The 17,178-nt window shown below is 43.3% G+C and overlaps 1 protein-coding gene across 3 annotated transcripts in view; it reads right to left on the bottom strand.

The window, feature by feature from the left end:
• TMCC3 (transmembrane and coiled-coil domain family 3) overlaps positions 1 to 17,178 on the bottom strand; it is a 170,145-nt gene that overhangs the window by 24,896 nt on the left and 128,071 nt on the right. The window contains exon 1 of one of the 3 annotated variants that reach the window (XM_040234402.1): positions 12,648 to 15,201. The exons of the other annotated variants lie outside the window; for them this stretch is intronic. The gene's annotated coding sequence lies outside the window, so the exon portion shown is untranslated. Of the gene's footprint in view, positions 1 to 12,647; positions 15,202 to 17,178 lie in introns of those variants that run through there. 3 annotated transcript variants of the gene reach the window in all.

The raw sequence follows: 17,178 nt of genomic DNA, 5'->3' as shown, positions 1-17,178 counted from the left end.
TTGCACTATTGGTGGGAATATAAACTGATACAGCCACTATGGAGAACAGTTTGAAGATTCCTTTAAAAACTAGGAATAAAACTACCATATGACCCAACAATCCCACTATTAGACATATACCCTGGGGAAACCATAACTGAAAAAGACACATGCACCCCAGTGCTCATTGCAGCACTATTTACAATAATTGGGACATGGAAGCAACCTTGATGTCCATCAACAAATGAATGGATGAAGAAGTTGTGCTGCCTATACACAACAGAATACTACTCAGCCATAAAAAGGAAAGCATCTGACTCAGTTCTAATAAGAGGGATGAACCTAGAGCCTATTATACAGTGAAGTCAGTCAGAAAGAGAAAGACAAAAATCGTGTATTAACGCACATATAAGAATCTAGGAAGATGGTACTGATGAACCCATGTGCAGGTCCGCGGTGGAGACGCAGACATACAGAACAGACTTGTGGGGCCAGTGGGGGGAGTGGGCCACGTTGAGAGAGGAGACTAGAACACACACATTGCCGCATGTAAAATCAGACAGCCGGTGGAAGTTTAATCACGAAGGGGGCCCAAATCCGCTGCTCTGTGATGACCCAGCGCGGCGGGATGCGGTGGGAGGTGAGAGGGAGGTTCAAGAGGGAGGGGAGTATGTATACCTATGGCTAACCCATGTTGATATATGGCAGAAACCAATACAATATGTAAAGCAATTATCCTCCAATTAAAAATAAACACATTTTAAAAAATACCAATCAAAAGCAGATGACCTAGTATATGAGTGATTTAATCTAACTTTTAAAAAGGTTCAGTTCAGTTCAGTCGCTCAGTCGTGTCCAACTCTGCAACCCCATGAATCGCAGCATGCCAGGCCTCCCTGTCCATCACCATCTCCTGGAGTTCACTCAGACTCATGTCCATCGAGTCCGTGATGCCATCCAGCCATCTCATCCTCAGTCGTCCCCTTCTCCTCCTGCCCCCAGTCCCTCCCAGCATCAGTCTTTTCCAATGAGTCAACTCTTCACATGAGATGGCCAAACTACTGGAGTTTCAGCCTCAGCATCATTCCTTCCAAAGAAATTCCAGGGCTGATCTCCTTCAGAATGGACTGGTTGGATCTCCTTGCAGTCCAAGGGACTCTCAAGAGTCTTCTCCAACACCACAGTTCAAAAGCATCAATTCTTCGGCGCTCAGCCTTCTTCACAGTCCAACTCTCACATCCATACATGACCACAGAAAAACCATAGCCTTGACTAGATGGACCTTAGTTGGCAAAGTGATGTCTCTGCTTTTCAATATGCTATCTAGGTTGGTCATAACTTTCCTTCCAAGGAGTAAGCATCTTTTAATTTCGTGGCTGCAGTTACTATCTGCAGTGATTCTGGAGCCCAAAATAATAAAGTCTGAACTGTTTCCACTGTTTCCCCATCTATTTCCCATGAAGTGATGGGACCGGATGCCATACAGTATCTTAAATGATTAAAATTTTAAAGCTCAATATCTGGTCCTTAATTTTTAAATAAATTTATTACTTTTCTATGTTGCTATTTTCGGTAAAACCAGAACTCTAAATTAAGACCTAAAGACAGATATCTAACATTTCCCATCTCTAAGTCTTTAAGCCAAACAGGAGGAAATTGTATTAGATGAGCTTATCTAATGATGATAATTTGCTACTTTTTCTAAAGAGCCTCCCAAATTACTTCTTGAGAGTATAATGTCATGGAAGCTTGTCTTTATAGATAAAGTGTGGAATTTTTTTTCAGCCAGGTTACAGTTAATTCTATGACCTTATCTATCAATGACAACATTCTCTAATTTTGCCTAGGTTCTCTCTCCTTCAACCCTTATTCAAATTGCCACCAAATTCTGTTATTTCTTTGTGCAGTAATTCCTCTCTAGATTGACACTTTCTTGTTATTTCTGGGTCTGTCTTCCAGAATCCAATCCCATCCCTACCTTACCCTACACAAAGGGCAATGGTCTAATTGGTTTTACTGCTTTCAACATTTTACTTTTTCAATTCAGTCCACAGAGGGTCATCACGCTAATTTTCTAAGCTTCCACTTTCATCACGTTATAACAAGATACTCAAGATGTACAATGGTTCTTCCTTTCATACAGAAATTAGGTTCTTCCTCCTCTTGGTACTTAATCTGAGTGTTTTTTCCCATTTCAACTATTCAATGTCTTCCTCCTTTCTACCAACCACCCACCAGACAGATCCCGATGCCACTGTACACTGCACACATTTTTGTACTTTTTTTTTTTAACCTTAATACTTATGTCATTCCCAGTAGATACACCATTTCAAAAGTCTCTGTCTTACCCCAATTCTACCACTCTTTCAAGATCTCTTCCATGAGGTCCACGTCCCATCCTTCCCGATTCATTTAGGCTCTTATTTATACGGTCCAGTTGGTTCCTACTTGTTTTATCTTTCTTGCTGGATTTTTAGGTTACTAGGAGTATTCACTTTTCAGACGCCACACTAAAATACTCAGCACAGAACTGGCAATATCACTGGGTAGCAAATACTTATTATAACTAACCTCCCTAGGCTATAAAGCAATATATTCCCAATTCTGAATGAGACCACAGTAAGAAATACACATGTACCACGACATACATACATATGTATGCATGTACACACACATACATAACCAAAACATAAATTTTATAAAGCAAGTACTTATCTTTATACATGCAATGCAACTATATTTTTAAAAAACATGGCTAACACTTTTAAAACATTTAACATGACAACTGCATATTAGTAAATTGTAATTAATTCTGTTAGGTATGTTAATGTTATTATGTAGAAAAAGTCCTTGTTTTTAAATACATATTAGAAACAATATAACTTACTTTGAAAAAGATTACACACACACACACACAAAGGAAATGTGAAAAATTTTAATTGCTGAATCTGATAACGTGGATGGGTGTGTGCTATACTCTTCCTTCTAGTTTTCCATCTAAAAATATAAAATGATAGTTGCTAGCCATTAAATCAATTTCATAACCAACTAATGGGTTTCTATCTTGTTTGAAAAAAATGTGCTTTATAATTAAGAAAAAGACATAAACCACTTGTTTCTATGTTTACTAATTATATTTAAGGAGACTCTAACATACTGAAGGCTTCTCCTGGTGGCTGGCTCAGCGGCAAACAATCCACCTGCCAGTCTATGTGGTCTCAAGTCAGACATGACTTAGTGATTAAACAACATCATACTGAAGAATGTTCTGTAGTTACTTCCTGGCCAGTAGGTCAATAAGGGATTTAATCTTCCACTGTTATGAGCCACTAGTCTCTCCTTTAAAAATCCTTTCTATGGAACTTTCTGTGAAAGACAACTATCTTACCAGGAAGGTATAAGATTAAGGACTAATTTTTTACTTGCAGAGATCACAGAATCAGAATTTACCTTAAGACTTCTCATCCTAAGAATAATCTTTGCGGTTTTCATCAAGGCTTTAAAAGACTAACATCTGGGAATGTTCAAAAGGACGCACTGGAACTGAAACATTCTAATAAACACGCACATTGGTTAGTCCCCTTCCTTTCCCTTTAAGCACTGGGTCTAGTAAAAGAGTAAGTTTCACAGTCAGTCAGTAACACCTCAGTTTAACTGACCGGAAGAGGGAATTATTATAGATGAGTGAAAGAAATTTCCAGGTAACTAGAATTCTTACCATTTATGGGCCGATATATTAAGTCTTGCTGATTGCGGATTTCTAAATTACGAACTTCCCATGACTGCTTTCCTGTTGGCTGAGATCACCCATACGACCAAGTCTGAACTGTGACACAGCATCCTGACCTCAGGAAGAAACCTGGTCTAGATCCATGTGGGACCTGGGGTCTAGTTAACCCTCCAGTCTTAGGTCCCTCATTTAAGAAAATGAAGCGGCTGAACTCTGCAACCTCTATGCCTTTGCAGCTCTTCTCCACAATTCTATTACTACTAGGTCTGTAAAGCTGGCTGCTCTCAGCACATACCAATTAACGCACGTTGAATACTCATACTTCCGCATAATGAATTTTACTCACCAAAATGAAAATCAAGCAAAAAGCAGTTAAAAATAATATGCAGCAGGTAAAAAAAAAAGAAAGAAAGAAAAACAACAGTTGTTAACATACCACATAAGTGGATCCCAATAACATCATTCTTAATGAAAGAAACTACAAACCAAGAAGGACATGCTCTGTGATTCCAGTGATTGGGATGTCAAACTGGTTATGCGTGTGGGGAAGCAGAGAGGACTGCCAGAAGGTGGCACAGTGGAGTGCTAGATGCTGACCAGGCCGATGCAAGGGACAGGTACATGGTGCAACACAGGCAGAAGCCAGTCAACTGCACACTCAGATGGAAGCACGTTACCACAAGTTATTCTTCAAAAGAGTAAAAAAATAAATGCAAAAAAATCATAGAAAATGAAGATTACTGTCAAAATTACTATTTTATCTTTACAGGACCTAAAACATGGCAGGTATTCAATAAATGCATATCGACTAACATATGAAACTGTTCGTTTCTAGCAGGAAAGGAATTTTCAACAGTGTGTCCATTCACACTTTTGGTCAGCCCTTTCACATTTTTAATGTTTATGAAATTTTCATGATACTCTCTTACAAATATTTGTTTTTAATACCCGGATACAGAAGAGCAAATGTACCAAATACAGAAAAAGAGTAGAAATCTGCATGATACACTAGCAAGGCACTAATACTTACGATGTAACTAAATACATCAGATTTAAACGCAAAAATATTTTATCTTACATTCTGCAAAATGCAGTAAAATCCTAAATACCATGTTGATGCAGATTGAAAATGACCTGGTTCAGTACATAATAGTTATTTAGAAAGCCAGTTTTTCTCAAAGAAGCTGAGAAACCTCTTTGCACACCACACCAAGTACAACTAGGGCTTACTCATTTATAAGATCAAATTATTTTTATGACAGTTAACAGAACTGATTAATTTAGGTTCCAACCCAGACCCCCTAAGATACAGAACTCACACTCAAAAAATGTTTTCATGGGCATTTTTGTGAGCCACTCAGTATGCTAAAAGCGCTGGTGTCAGAAAGATGAAATGATAAACTCTACCCTAGGAGTTCACTGTTTGGGCTGGAGACACACAGAGCCACACAACTGTAGAAAAATGTAGTAGGTACTCTAAGAAACAAGAAAGTGGAAATACTGGATACAAAAGGCTTCAGTGAGACATCTTCCAAGATGCTATCTGACCTGGGCTTGGAAGGGGAGGCTCAAAAATCAGCCGAGAGAGACCACAATGGGTCCACAGAGGCAGACTGCAGAATATTTAGGAAACAAAGTTTCTTCAGATGTCTAGAATTTATAACAACTACATGGGTCATTCTAAGTCAGGCTAGGGCCAAAAAAAATTGCAAGGCAAGAATTTCTAAAGGAAGGAGACATGAAATGCTGAAGAATACAGACAGTCTGTGCCAGGCTCTATGTAAACCATGTTAGACTTGATACTTCATCATGCAGGCAAGGTGAAGCTGGGATTTTTTAAGTGATTGGGAAATTTTTTTAATCATAAAAAATAAGATACTGAGAAATAGAGAAGCTGAAATGTCAAAAAGAATAGGGGAAAAAAAATCAACCACGCTGCTGCTAAGTTGCTTCAGTCGTGTCCAGCTCTGTGCGACCCCATAGACGGCAGCCCACGAGGCTCCCTGGTCCCTGGGATTCTCCAGGCAAGAACACTGGAACGGGTTGCCATTTCCTTATCCAATGCATGAAAGGAAAAGGGAAAGTGAAGTCGCTCATTCGTATAGCCCCACCCTAAAAACAGACGCTGCTCAGACTCTCAGTAATTTTTTTGAAACATAGAACTATGACTATACTTACTGTACATAAGGATTTCAGACTTGGTTCATGTACTGTTCACATTCACATAAGATTTATTCATGAATTTGTAAGACTCCATCAATACTGTGCCTGTACACTCACTGCACTGCATAGCAACACTACTGGGATGCAGGGATCAGGCAACCAGATCTATTAAAAAAAAAAATTATTTGAAGTTAAGGACAGTTGAATTCTCCCCTAAAATAACAGTGCCCATCACATGATGGGAAATCAGGCATTCTGCCTCAGAAACATGATTGGTGATTTATTCCATCTTTATCATCTCTTTGCAAGGGATCTGAAATGCTAAACTAATTATCACAGCGGCTGGTGCTTTATCAGAGGGTTTTTTTTGACAGATTGCAAAGGACAAAACTTTACCTAGGATGAAAGAAAAGGCCAGAATTAAAAATGACTTCCCTGAAGGGTACAATTCTTATTGTCTTTTATTTACAGATTGAAAAAAGAAATCCTTCAATGTATGCATGTTACAAATTATATTCTCTTCACTGTAAGCCATGGTTACAGAAACATCTCAGATTCTTCTGCCTGCAGGAAGGCACCACAGTAACCCTGCTCTACACTATACATCTATTATGACTCAAATCCTGTAAGAAAAAAAATATAAAAAAGCCAAATTAGATTAGTGAAAGAGGGGAAAAAAGGCAGTGAAAGATAGAAGGTAGTTTGGGAAAATTTCGATGACAGATGCTTTCATTTCTCTTTACTGGGAATTGAAACCAAATCATAGGCCAGTACCTGGCTCAGAGCCCTGACTTTCCAACAAGACTGTAAAAACTCTGACACAGGACACCTGCTCTGAGCTTATCACAGAACTGCTTTGTGCAGAATTACCATTGGAAAACACATTAACTTTATACCCAAATGGAAGAATGCCTTTCTTAAAAGGCTTTATTCAAGCCTACTTCCCTAAGATATATGAATAGTGGGGTATTCTCTTGCCTAATACTGGGAAAGCCCATGAACTTATTAAGACTCCAAAAGGGCTGCTAACTACACACGAATATCCCAAAGTAGTACACTTTATTAATCAGACTCAGTCCATCTACCTTATTCAGCATTCCAAAATGTTAGAGGACCATCTGTTCAAGATTTCACCAACTGAGAAAATTATGAAAACTCATTCAGCCCAAGATGTGATCCTGAATTTGATGAACTGAAACTTCTTTGATTTCTATAGTTGATGAAGCCTGTGATGTCATTCATTACTTCAGATGTTCATTTGACTCATGTTTTATTACTGAGGCCACTTTAAATATATCCATAAGGACCACAATCCCTGCGTCAGAGAAAATTCTGCTCAACCACTTTTGGTCCTAGATTAACATATAGTCAACAATTACTGAACATATTCTTCGTACTACAGGACTGACTCAAAGTGCTCCTACCTAATCAGAGGGATGGGTGCATTTATTTTATTAAGGGGCATATCCTTCAAAGAAGCTGCACTTTATATATAAATAGGGGGAAAGTGACAAACATAACTGGGCAAGGATTAAACGGCAGACTTGGGCATCATCGTTTATTTACCACTAATGTAGCATCTGTCATCAAAAGTTTCAATGAGTCTTGCCAAATGTTCTTGACCCAACCTAGGATATAATTATCTGAAAGTGTTCCAAATCACTTCTGAATTTCACACTGAACAAATAGTAGCCATTCAGGCTTGGGCGGCTCATTGCTAAGTCTTTTCTCCCCTTTGCCTCACGTATCACTAAGTTTCTTTTTTTATCTTTTAACACCTAACCCTTCCTTTCTCTCCGACATCTGATACTTGCTTGTCCCAGTCTTCTATACTGCACCTGCAACCATCTCTTCACTCATCTCACTGTTTCTAGGCTGCCCCATCAGTGATCACCACAGGCTGTCTACAGCAGGGGTCCCCAACTTCCAGGAACTAACGCCTGATGATCTGAGGTGGAGCTGATGTAATAATAATAGAAATGAAGGGCACAATAAATGGCAGGGGCTTAAATGATCCCCAAACCATCCCCTATAACCAGTCCACGGAAAAACTGTCTCCCGTGCAATGGGTCCCTGGGGACCGATGCTAAATTCTGTTAGAAAAGTCAAGGTCCTCCATGTCTTGACCCAAATCTGTCTCTCTCTAGACTCTGTACACCGGAGAAGGCAATGGCACCCCACTCCAGTAGTCTTGCCTGGAAAATCCCATGGATGGAGGAGCCTGGTAGGCTGCAGTCCATGGGGTCGCTGAGAGTCGGACACGACTAAGCGACTTCACTTTCACTTTTCACTTTCACGCATTGGAGAAGGACATGGCAACCCACTCCAGTGTTCTTGCCTGGAGAATCCCAGGGACGGGGGAGCCTGGTGGGCTGCCATCTGTGGGGTCGCACAGAGTCGGACACGACTGAAGCGACTTAGCAGCAGCAGCAGACTTTGTACACACACCCTCTTACCTAGACCAAATGACTTGACTCAGTGATCTCTGACTAGATCAACATGCCCAGATCACTTCTATTAACTCACCTCACCTGTGTGCTCAAGAGCACCCCCCCAACATGCCGACCAACCACCCCTTCCACCTCCACCATCTCCTTGGTGCCTGCCACATGCCCAACAGCATGACAGACGTTTGACGTTTCTAATCCTCACCTCAGTCCTACAAGTTATGATTCATCTATCATGATGAGTATCAAAGAAATCAAAGACTTTGCCAAATTCACAAATTGGTGACAGATGAGCTCAAGCTCGGGGCTTAGTCCATAGCCTATGTTCTTTCTAAAGCCTCAGGCTTCCTGGAATACCATCCCCAACTCTCTCCTTACGAAAACCTTGGGGTTCCTTCAGAGTCTGATTCAATTTAACCTCGTCTACCCAAAGGTGCTTCTCATCACCTCCAGTCTAGTAAACAGTGCTTACTCAGAACCTCTGCTGCTCTTATTGTCTGAGTCTCTCTGGTTGCAGTAAATTTTTTACTACCTCTTATTATTAATTGCCTTATTTTCCCCCTGGTTCATAGTCCCACAGCCTCATGTTGCCTCTTGAACACAGAAGGCACTCAACTGTCCTATAACTGAGTTGTTCTCTACTTTGACAGCATGTCCTATGGGTAAAATTTGATACCAGCAGGATAATTTCAGTAACCAAATAAAAGATTCAATATGATGTCACAAACTAAGAAGATCAGCAGAGAGGGCTAATCTGAAGGCTTAAAAATGTTATCAAAGATCCAAGCTCTTTCCATTTTTTCATTATACCATCTTCCGAGCATCTGCAAGTTCTCTCATGGAGGCAAATGAGCTACTGTGGTTTTAAGAACTATATATAGATAATTTCCAGCTAAAGACAAGTATACTGCTCTTCTTTCATATTTTGTTAGGAAGGAAACTGTTTTCTAGAAACTCCTCAGCAGATTTCCCTTTGGACAGGACTTTGGACAGGACTGAGTCCCATGCCCCTGAGCTAGCTTCAAGGGAGGCTGTGGAAGCAGTACCTAACATTTTCAATCTACTGTGCTGGCTCCGCCAGGCAGGAGAAAGGAAAGAAGATGAGTATTTGGATAGACAACCGACACTGTTAGAGAAATATCAATGCAATGATAAGCTCTGTATAATGAAACCCCTTCACAGTTCAAATAGATGAATTATCTTAAGAAAGTTCTGCTAATCAGGTTATAACAAGCAATCCTGTTACAATAGGGTGTTGTTTGCACACTAGGAGAGATGAAAACTGGAATCTCCCAGTTCTTTAGCCAATAGGTTGTAAATACACTCCTTTTCCTCAGATCCTTAAATATCACAATCTCTTTCACCATCATGACCAGCACAAGGAAGGAAAGACAAGCAGAGGGAAAAAAAAATCATCAGTCCCTTTGAGCTTCCATACATTTCTCCAAACACACTAAAACATTAAAAAACACTTCTGAGAGATTTAAAGAACAGAAATGGAAAGGAAAGTATTTCCAAGTGTCTGCCTCCTTCTCTTATTCTTTGCTTCTCCTAACAGGACAGTCTGCCTTGTACCACCACCATTACCACTACCCCCAGCATTATCTGTTTCTAATTCTGGAATCAGCTTAGACATCCACTAATGGAGAACCACTTAAAAACCAGTACAATGAAGAACAACGCAGTCGCCAAAATAGAGGTGGATCTGAATGGGCTACTGTGGGAAGCTGTCCAAGCTAAACTGTTAAGGGAGAAAGATACAGATCTACATCTATAGTACACACTCACTTGAGCTTTAAAAGAGGGGCGGTGGTGGGATTCATATAAATGTGATACAAGTGTATTTTACTGGTAGAGAAATTTCCAGAAGGATGTCTTAGGAATTGTGGATGGTAAATACTTCTGGGGAAATGGCAGAGAAAAGGCAAGGGAGCAGATAACACAAATCTTGGGATAGCATCACCTCCTAGGAGAGGAGATTTGTGATACAGTGATATGAAATCAGGGAGAAGGTCAGAGGGGTGAGTCTCAATTTTTGCCCTGGGTTTTAGGTACAGGGGTGTCTCATGTTACTTTTTAAAATGGCATATCTCTGTGTGCAATATTTTACAATTTACAAACATTTAAAAATAAGAACTATAGAACAAGTAGTGTTAGTCACTCAGTCGTGTCCCACTCTTTGTGACCCCATGGATTGTAGCCCACCAGACTCCTCTGTCCATGGGATTCTCCAGACAAGAATACTGGAGTGTTGCCATTTCCTTCTCCATAGAACAAATTACACAGTAAAAAAAAAACACCCAGGTGTGAATGTTTAAGGCTTCCCAGGGGAGGCTAGTGGTAAAGAACCCGCCTGCCAATGCAGGAGACATAGGAGACACAGGTTCCATCCCTGGGTCAGAAAGATCCCCTGGAGGAGGGCATGGCCATTCACGCCAGTACTCTTGCCTGGAGAATCCCATGGACAGAGGAGCCTGGTGGGCTATAGTCCAGGGGGTCGCACAGAGTCAGACACTCCTGAAGTGACTTAGCACACACTCACCCTTGAATAGGTACCTTGAATATGTTTATGTGATGAATAACCACCTCTTTTAATCCTATCATTTTATCTCTGAATCTACACTTAACTATTTGGCTATTATCTTAAAATCTAAATTTGAGGCCCTACTTAAATTGTGACCTGGATTTAAAGGCCCTCAGGAGACCCCCTTCAACAGGGCCTGAGTTAATCTCCCTGGGGCATTATCCTCGGTGGCTCACATCCAGGAATTTGAAGGATAAAGCACCATATTTCTCCCAGGCTACAGGTGGCTGCAAACAACTCAACTGTGTACTCTGGGCAATCCAATTGGACTCCTCAGTGGCTGGAGGAGGGGAACAGAGAGGAGGAAGAGCCTGGGTGGGAGTGGGCCAGCCAGGCTTGCAAGGGCTTCTCCTGAAGAGCCCATCCACCAGCAGCAGCAGGCAAGAAGAGACCCACTCCTACACCCGCTTTGAGCAGCCTCACACAGACAGCAGCTACAGTTGTTTCACAAGCTGTGCTCTAGCAGTTCGGGTGGCCATTTCCCCCTTTCATTCCAATGGAAACCCTGCGTGTCAATCTCTGTCAACCACCGCGCTCACAATGCTATGAGACTATTAAAATGCTCTGTTGTTAGAATAGCTAGCCCTCCATTTTTTTTTTTTTTTTTTTTAGTAACAGAAATTTAATTTTCAAGATTCAAAGGATCAAGCAATGACTACAGACTTCTCCAACTCTCCATACCCCTCACCCCCCAACCAAAGCTGTTTTAGCTTCTAGAGATTGGGCATCATTACCAACAATAAGACCACAGTTGGGAACTTCCCTGTGGTCCAGTGGCAAAGATTCTGCGCTCCCAATGCAGAGGGCCCAGGTTCGAGCTCTGTTCATGGAACTAGATTCCACAGGCTGCGATTCAAGAGTTTACAAACCGCAACGAAAAGATCCTGCATGCTGCAACTAAGACCCGGCACAGCCAAGTAAAATAAATAAAAGACTACTTTTGTGACATTCCAAGCAAATATCTGATTCAGAACTGGGGGAAAATGATCTGAATTAATAAATGTGTTCAACATATGTTAATGTCCAAGAAATGAAAGAAAGTTTGTATTTATTTGCAGCGATAGCCCCACAGTTTTCTAGGACATAGATGCAAGAGCACAGCCACAAACTGAACACAGATTTCCCATGAGATTCAGGAGCTCTCAGAAGCAGAGCTCAGGTGAAACGGAACTGTCCCTGCTCTCTACCCACCGCCGTGGGGTGGCCGAGGGCGGCCAGAACAGGCCTGGTGCTTCAGGCCACAGCGCTTCCCCTCCGCTGCTTCCTCCACCAACCACAGGCACCACACCACACACCCTCACGCAGTCACTTTCCTGCTGTCTCAAGTTTCAAGGGGCGATGTCCACTTGTCAACAGACCGAATGTTAAAAGACAAAGTCAGATGCCAACTCAGTAAGCTCAGACCCAGGATCACTTTCAAAATGACAGGGAAGGAGCAGGACTGGCTCTTTTCCAGCCAGCAGCCGGCACGCTCATGCCTAGATGTTTGTTCACCTCCTAAATCACACACACTGCACTTACATTTTTAAAGGACCAAGCAGTAAAGAGTTCGGTGGTTCATTAGGAGTTGGGGCAGTTTAAGGATGTAGAAATCCACTGAGAAATTACAAAAGGTGCAGGGCAAGCAAAAGAAAACTATTAAAAGCCCTCAAACAACTTGTATCTCTCTTTCAAGCACCCACGCAGCTCTACCATACGTCCTGACACAGCCTGGCCGAAACAGGAGTGCAGGGAAGAGACTTACCAAACACCACACCACACACCAGGGAGCAGAGACCTGGATCGGCGGCCAGCTCACCCTCCTGCTCGGGAGGCATCTGAGCCTGGAGGGCAGGCAGGCTGGATACTGCAACAGCTCCTACTGTATGACTCACCCTGGACTTTGGAGATACTGCTCACATATCTCTGGGTATTCCCATGTTTGCCTCAGAGAAACTCCACGCCCTGCACCATAACCAATACTACTGCCAGCCGTAATACACTGTATTCAGCCCACTGTTGACAAATGGGCTCTTTGTGCTGCCAGGAGAAAAGATACAGTTCTGTATTTTCAGAGACTAGAACAGAGGCCTGTTATCACACCACTCTGGGGGTGCGAGAGGGATTTAGGGGGACGTTCGGACTGGCACTCCCAGTTTACAGACTAGGAAACGGGCTCAATTCAACCAACTTCAGCTGGGCAGAGCCAACACACACCAGCGATCTGAACACAGGAAACCCCGACAAGAATGGAGGCAGGGTAATCAGCAAGTGGTCAGAGCGCAGAGGGAAGGGCAGTGAGTGGGGTAGGGAGAGCCTTCCTTCTGTTGCTTCATTCATGAGACAGACGCTCGCCGGTGCCTTGGTGTGTCAGGCGCAGCGAGGCGTGCTGCAGTTGCAGAGGGGGCTCCCCCACCCCTGGGCTAGAGGCAAGGCAAACAATGGCAGTTGCTGATGAGCCATGGGAGGTGGTATATGGTGCTATAAGGCAGCATATGGGAGGGGCAGCCCAGGGGGAGACGGGCGGGGGAGGGCAGGAGAGGCGGCAAGGCTGGTATACGGCAGGAAGAAAGAGATTTGTCAGCCAAAAGGTGCTTCAGGTGGTGCGTTCTGAATCAGCCAGCCAGACAGCCCGTGAGGATGTGAAGGGTAGTGCGCGGCAAAGGCAGCAGGAGAGGAACCGGGTCGACAGGCTGGGATCAGACGTGGAGGATTCCAGTTAAATCATGCTAAGGTGTTTGGATTTCATCTGAGAGGACAGGTGGCCAGAGTTAAAGGGATGAGGGTAATCAGCTCTCTGTTTCAGACAAGTCATTCTGAAAAAGCAGATGAGAAAATGCATCCCAGTGGCAGGGACTGGAGCCCGCAGTAGTGACCCAAGGCAAGAGCTGGTAGCGGCAGGATGAAGGGGTGGTGCTGGGGAGAACAGAATAGTGTCTGGGGGATACACAGGCTGCTGCTGCTGCTGCTGCTAAGTCGCTTCAGTCGTGTCCGACTCTGTGCGACCCCAGAGATGGCAGCCTACCATTCTGTCCCTGGGATTCTCCAGGCAGGAACAGTGGGTTGCCATTTCCTTCTGCAAGGCATGAGTGAAAAGTGAAAGTGAAAGTGAAGTTGCTCAGTCGTGTCTTGACTCTTCGAGATCCCATGGACTGCTGCCCACCAGGCTCCTCCATCCATGGGATCTTCCAGGCAAGAGTACTGGAGTGGGGCGCCATTGTCTTCTCCGGGGGAATACACAGGAGGCAGCCAAAAGGACGTGATACCCATCGGATGTGGGGGTGAACAGGGGAGTCAAGGAAAACCCCACTTGTTTCTTTCTGGTGGGCAACACATCATTCATGAGATAGGCAACTGAGGACAGGCAGGAGGAGGTAGAGCTCTGCAGAGAATTCAGCATCAGACAAGATGAACTCAAAGTGCCTGCGAACATTTCAGCACAGGCATACAGAGGACGCTCAAAGAGATAGGGGCTGAAGACAGAGAACGGGAGCCTGTGGGTGACACTGCCTTGGGGCAGCCCACTCACTCAGAGGATATGCCTGGATTTAGGGTCAGGCAGACCTGGTCAAAACCCCACTCTGCCACTGAGTAGCTGACCCCCAGCAAGTAAATTAATTCTTCTGAGGCTGTAGTCTCATCTGAGGAAATGCCTCCTAGAATGTAATAAGAGCAGCAAAGAATCTGATGTCAGGTCAGACACGAATATTAAATATTTCTCTCTTGCCCTTCTTTAATCATGAATGGTTTCTGCTAATAACAAGCTGACTACTAACCTCTGCCACAGATTACAAGTTGCCCTGTTGTCAGTCACTTGTCTTCGAATCCTTTTGACCTTCCTTATATGAAGAGATTCTCAAATATCTGAACTGCTAGCTCAGGTCAGAATCAGTCTAAGAGACCAAGGGTTTCCTGCCCTTGACATTAAATAACTAATGCAAAGATGTCAAAATGGTTATATGGTTTATGTGGTACTGATTTAATTCTGTCTCGGGGGCGTTGATGGGATGGGGGAGAAAAGGGCATTGGGTGTTTGCAGAAGACAGAAAACTGTGTCAGTCTAATAAAGCCTCGTGAAAATAACAGGACTTTTTTTTTTTTGGAAAACTATACTGTAATATTTAAGAGGAAGAGTGTCCCCTGAAGTTGAAGAAAGTGAACGTGAAAGTGAAGTCACTCAGTCGTGTCTGACTCTTTGGGACCCCATGGACTGTAGCCTACCAGCCTCCTCCCTCCATGGGATTCTCCAGGCAAGAGTACTGGAGTGGGGTGCCATTTCCTTCTCCAGGGGATCTTCCCAACCCAGGGATTGAACCCGGGTTTCCCACATTCCAGGCAGACGCTATTCCCTCTGAGCCACCAGGGAAGCCCATCTGAAGTTAGTATTTACATAGCCTCTATCCTCTGCTTCAATTCAAATAAATGTCTTAAATATTAAATAATGAACTCTAGCAAATGGGTCTTGTCTTAAACCTAACGTTAAGTCAATAATATGCTGTGTATGTAAGAAATACATAGTTTCTTTGTAAGGTTCATTTTGCTTTTTCTATTTATAACTCTTAAAATGGACATTTAAAAACTACAGTAAAATTGAAAACTCACATTTGACTGCTAAGGCATACAGAATTCAATTTTACATAGCCAAGCCTGTTCATTTTTTTCTCCTGGTTTTGCCTTCAAATCTGGGCGCTAGTTTGTTTTACCCATTTTTTATTGGCTGTCTTCCTAGCCTGAAAACCTAGCCTTGGTCCCTGGATATTTTATTGCATTTCCAATTTACTTGCTACAGTCTTACTTGACCCTGTTTCCTGATCCCTCCCTAGCTTCATATATTCCCATTCTTTCATCCACAGCCTAGCTTAACATACCTATTTCATGTTCTCTGTCTCAACATATCACCAAAAAATTCACAAAAGTTTCTAATATAAATTTGTTTTACAACCGCCTCAAAGCTCTCTTGTTGTTTGGCTTATTTAATTAGTCTGATTAAAGACAGAGAACGATCTAGTTCAGAGCTGTGGTCTTTGGGACTTGATTCATTCCCAGCTGCCTTCAACTTGGCCACAGGTTGTCCAGCTCAAGCATGATCAGTTTCAGAGAGCACTCTGGTCCCTCTGTGCTGAAGGAGAACACGTACCCTCTCCCCAGGATGCCTAACTCTAACGCGAGGTTCTCGCGGACTGTCTGGATGGCTCCCTTTAAGCTCACACAACACACCTGGCCCCCCACCCACGTTAGCCAATATCTGAGACTCTCACTCCTCAGTGGCTTACAGATCCCCTCAAAGATGCCCCCTAGTTCTTCCCTGCCTCGAATGGACTTGAATTTCCCAGACTTGAATAAACTCACTAGTTTTCCATGTGTAAGATACTCTCCTATCTTGCTGCCACCAGGAGACACAATGAAGGCAGAGAGACAATGGCAGATAGCGTCAGCCGGGATGGGATCTGCCGCTAAACCAGCACGGCCCCATGCTGCCCAGCTCCTGACCTGCGTTAAGGAGACGCACACACATCTGACTGAGAGACTGTGTGCTCAGTCGTGTCTGACTCTTTATGATCCCACGGACGGTAGCCCGTTAGGCTCCTCTGTCCATGGGATTCTCCAGGCAAGAATACTGGAATGGGCTGCCATTTCCTTCTCCAGGGGAGAAGCCGATGGGATGTAATTCTTTCCATTTAAACGTTACTTTGGGGCTTCCCTGGTGGCTCAGTGGTAAAGAATCTGCTTGCCAATGGAAGAGACACAGGTTTGATCCCTCATCTGGGAGGAGCCCACATGCTGCAGAGCAACTAAGCCCCTGTGCCCCAACTGTTGAGCTCTACAGCCCGGGAGCCACAATTGCTGAGCCCAAAGGCTGAAGCTCATGGGCCCTAACTCTGTGCTCCACAAGAGAGGTCACGCAATGGAAAGCCTATGCACCGCGACTAGCGTAGCCCCTGCTCACCACAGCTAAAGAAAAGCTCGCACAGCAATGAAGACCTAGTACAGCCAAAATAAATAAATAAATAATTTTAAATAATACTTTGAAACACACACACATCTAACTACTATACGGTGATTCACAGTAGAGGTGTTTGAAGGGCATCGCATCAGCACGACACTTCACCCAAACTGCCCTGCGGCATCCACTAACGGAGCAGGTCAGATCCAAGAAACACTTTACCATAATCTGGAGCGTGAGTTTTCTCATCTTCACATTCTGCTCCAGGGCTGCCTGACTTTTTTCTGAACCCTGACTTTCACCAGGTTCTGGGACCTTGTATGATGCAAAGCTTTCTCCTTGCAAGTTCAGG

Source organism: Oryx dammah, unplaced genomic scaffold (genome assembly GCF_014754425.2).
Source record: "Oryx dammah isolate SB20612 unplaced genomic scaffold, SCBI_Odam_1.1 HiC_scaffold_29, whole genome shotgun sequence".
Lineage (NCBI taxonomy): Eukaryota > Metazoa > Chordata > Mammalia > Artiodactyla > Bovidae > Oryx > Oryx dammah.
The sequence above is the reverse complement of the archived record's forward strand: the minus strand, read 5'-3'. Positions and strand labels throughout refer to the sequence as shown.